The sequence below is a fragment of the Alligator sinensis genome, unplaced genomic scaffold, assembly GCF_000455745.1.
Source record: "Alligator sinensis unplaced genomic scaffold, ASM45574v1 scaffold289_1, whole genome shotgun sequence".
Classification (NCBI taxonomy): Eukaryota; Metazoa; Chordata; order Crocodylia; family Alligatoridae; genus Alligator; species Alligator sinensis.
Window position 1 is genome coordinate 3,626,151 of NW_005841881.1, and position 3,895 is coordinate 3,630,045.

General features: G+C 46.6%; 1 protein-coding gene across 1 annotated transcript in view; it reads left to right on the forward strand.

The window, feature by feature from the left end:
- Nucleotides 1-3,895, forward strand: part of CEP128 (centrosomal protein 128) — a 184,293-nt gene that overhangs the window by 55,010 nt on the left and 125,388 nt on the right. The window lies entirely within an intron of this gene.

The window sequence follows — 3,895 nt, forward strand, 5'->3', positions numbered from 1 at the left end:
CCCTGCCCCTGATCTGGAGTATTGCAGACTAGTCAGTCTGACTTTGATACCTGCAAGGATCATACAGAAGGTCCTTGAGGAAGTTATTGTGAAGCACCTAGAGGAGAACAAAGGAATCAGAACAGCCAGCATGGATTCACCAAGAACAGGTCACATCTGACCAATCTGATGTCCTTCTATGATAAGGTGACAAACTCTGTAGGTGCGGGGAGGGCAGTGGATGTAATATACCTTGACTTTAGCAAGGCTTTTGGCATGGTCTCTCTCAATATTTTCATTTACAAGCTAAGGAAGTATAGACTAGATGAAAATGTTGTAATGCAGATACATAACTGATTGGATCATCAAGCTCAATGAGTATCTTCAATGACTCAATATCTAATTAGGAGGAGGTATCGGGTGGGGTTCCCGAGAGATCTGTCCTCTCTCTGGTATTGCTTTAATATCTTTATTAATGATTTGAACTATGTGATCAAGGGTACGCTTAGCAAATTTGCACATGACACAGAGTTGGGTGGAGCTGAAGACATGCTGGAGGGCAGGGCTTAGATCCTGAATGACTTGGATAGGCTGAAGAAATGGTCCATGTGACAGGCTCAGGTGATCAGCCCAATGTCTGACTCTGTCTAGTGGCCAGGCTGTCCTGTCCATGATCCCTGGCCTGCCTCACCTCCTCTCTCTTACCTGCCATAACTTGATCTTAAGGTCTTTTAGCTGGGGAAGTTGCCTCCAGAGGCCAGAGTAGCCTCTTCGTGTGTGCCTTTTCTCTTCATACATTTCTCAGGGCTTCTTGGCCCCAAGTTCTGTGGGATGTTTCTCCTTTAAGGTAGCCCTAGTTGTGCCTGAGGGGGTTATAATCATGGCCACACCTATACCTCCCAAGTGGCACTCAGTATTTGGAGGGGGGTGCCTAGCCCTAACTCCACACTTGACCCTTCAGGCCTAAAACATTTGGGGCTTCCTCCTTCCTGGATTCAGCCTCTTATGTCTAACTGTGCTCCTCAGCCCAGGTCCATTGTCCTGGACCTCAGCTTCTGGCCCCTGGCCCTGTATTACCCTCTCAGGCATGAGTGACTGGTGCCTCCTGGGTCAGGGGGGGTACGTGCCCCCCAGCGGCCAGTCAGTGATGGGGTGGGTTCTCCTGCAGCCAATCGCACCAACCTGGAAGTGCCAGCAGTGCTTCTCAGGCGCCCCCACTCCCTGGCTGGTGCTTACAGGGGGGCACTGGTGCACTAATCAGGTAGCACTGCCTGTCAGGGGGTACACCAGTGCTCTCAGGGGGTGCGCATACATCCCCTATGCATCACCACTGCTCTCAGGCTCAGGGCCCATGGCCCTGATCTTGCTCTATTGTGTTTTGGGCCTCTCGCCCTGGTCTCTTGTGGCAGCCCCTAGAGTCCCTGACCCTAGCAAGGCTGCGTGCTGCTCTGCCCCTGGGGTTCCTGACTCTGGGTAGGTGACTTGCATGTTGCTCAGTTCCCTGGGATCCTTGACCTTGACAAGGGAGCTCTGTGCTGTGTACCTCTCAGGCACCCCTGTAGCTACAACACAGTCCTCCAGTTTGAAATTTAAGCATAACAGACATATAAGCAAACTGTTTCCAAGTAAAGTTATCCCCCAGGCTGGGTCAGTACCCCATTGCAAGCTATACTTCCCTCTTGACTGTCTCAGTCTTAGTCTTGGTCTTGCTCTCTTGGGTAGCTTGGGTTTCCATGGGCCTTACAACCATGTTCCCTGGGAGCAATTCTTCTTGCAGCATGCAGGGCCATACTGTCTCCTCTGCCTCAGGCCCTGGGTAATATGCCTCAGAGCCCTGCCCCTTCATTTCATGTGGCTCCCCAACCACATACAGGAATTTTCCATTTACTTAAGAGCCAGCCTGTGCTTCTCTGTTGCAGCCCTACACCAGCAGCATAGCCTGCTGCACTCTCTTAAAGTAACAGGAGCCTTGGGCTCCCTGTTATAGTCCACAACCAACCAAATTAAATTTAACAAGGACAAGTGCACAAATACAGACTGGGGAATGACTGGCTAGCCTGCATTTCTGCAGAGAAGTACCTGGGGTGTATGAGTGACTGGTGCCTCCTGGTTCTGTGGGGGCACCAGCGGCTGAGAGCTGACCAGTGGGGAGGTCCTCCAGTGGCCAATCGCTGACCCTGGAAGTGCTGGCAGCAAACCAGAAGTGCCACCGGTTAAACCAGAAGTGCTGCCAGTGCTTCTTGAGGGGAGCACCAGCCGGCACTCTCCGCTTCCTGGCCGACGAGGGCCAATTTCAGGGGAGGCATATGCCTCCTCCCCGTGCGCACCCTACGTGTTGCCTATGACCTGGGGTGTCAGAGCGGACCTTAAACTGAACGTGAACCAATAGTGTTCTTTTGTTGCAAAGAAGTCCAACTGTATATTGGGTTGTATCAAGGGAGGTGATTTTTCCACTCCAGTTAGCACTTGTGAGGTCTCACCTGGAGTAGTGTGGTCCAGTGTTGGGTTCCACACATCAGGAAGGATGTGGACTGATTAGTTTACAGAAGGAAAGACTGAGGGAGGATTTGATAACTGTCTTCAAATACCTGAAGGGTGATTATAGAGAGGATAGACATGGACTTTTTCTCTGTGGCCATAGGAGACAGGTCTAGGACAACAAGGACAAGTGCAAAGTCCTGCACTTGGGATGAAATAACTACGTGCATAAATACAAACTGGGTATGATATCGACTAGTCAGAGATGATACTGCCTTGAGCAGGAGTTAGATTAGATGACCTTTTATGAGGTCCCTTCCAGCCCTACTTTCCTGTGATCTTCCAAAAACAACAAACAAAAAAAGACCTTGAAGAATTCACTGCAACAATTACCTTTTTGCAAAAACCAATAGGCCCTTTCAGTAAAAGAAAACTAAAGGTGCTACATAATTCTGTAGTTCCAGAATAATAAATGAATCCTTAACTGTGGTTCTATAGACATCCCAAGCATTAAGTTCATTCTGACTTTTAATATCTCTGTTGTTTTATTTGGATTTGTCATTTGCTTTGATGCAGAGCAAGTGTCTTTCCTCCCGAAGCAGCTCTTTCTTTCTTTGAGGGGAAGAACTGGAAAACAATTCAGAGATGTTTCATTGCTTATTGTAAAATACTGACATGCAAATATTACTATATTTCTGTATTGGATCTTCCTACCTGTTATTCATTATTCATAGCAGACCTCTAGTAAAAAAAAGAAAGAATTCATTAGTTATAACGCTACAGATTTAAATTTTGGAGGCGTGGTAAATTGGGAATATCTTTGCCAGGGTGCAACTAAATCCTCTCCACCAGACTGTACCAGGCCCCATATTTCTCTGTCAAACCCTGTTGATAAAGAACAATCAAAACATCCTGTGTTGTCATTGGTCATCAGTTTTTGTTGCATTTGCTTGATTCACATAATCCACTAGAGGGTGCTGTTTGCTAGTGGATTGAAGGTGTTACAGACTTCTTGTTTTTGGTTTTAATCTGAGTTGCTGCACATTTAAAGAGGTAAGCAGATTATTAAACAAATTATTAGTTTGTTCATATTAGTGGTTTTGATGGTGAGGTTTCTTAGACTGTGATAATGATAATGTCTAGCACTTAAACAGCTTTCCATATGAAGATTTTGGAATGCTTTACAGAGGAGGGTAGGGGTCATTTCCAAATCATGATCAGGTTACTGGTAAACCTGAGTATAGAATCCAAGGGTCTTGTGTTCTAATATGAGACGTATTCTGAACTGGTTGTTTGGAGAGGGAGACTGATAAGAGAACAGGTCATATTCCATTTTGAATCTTCTGACTACAAGCAAGAATGTTTATAGAAGTAGCTATTTTTCTATGAACTTCTAGATTTTATTAACCCTGCCCCCCCCCCCCCCCACAAAAAACAA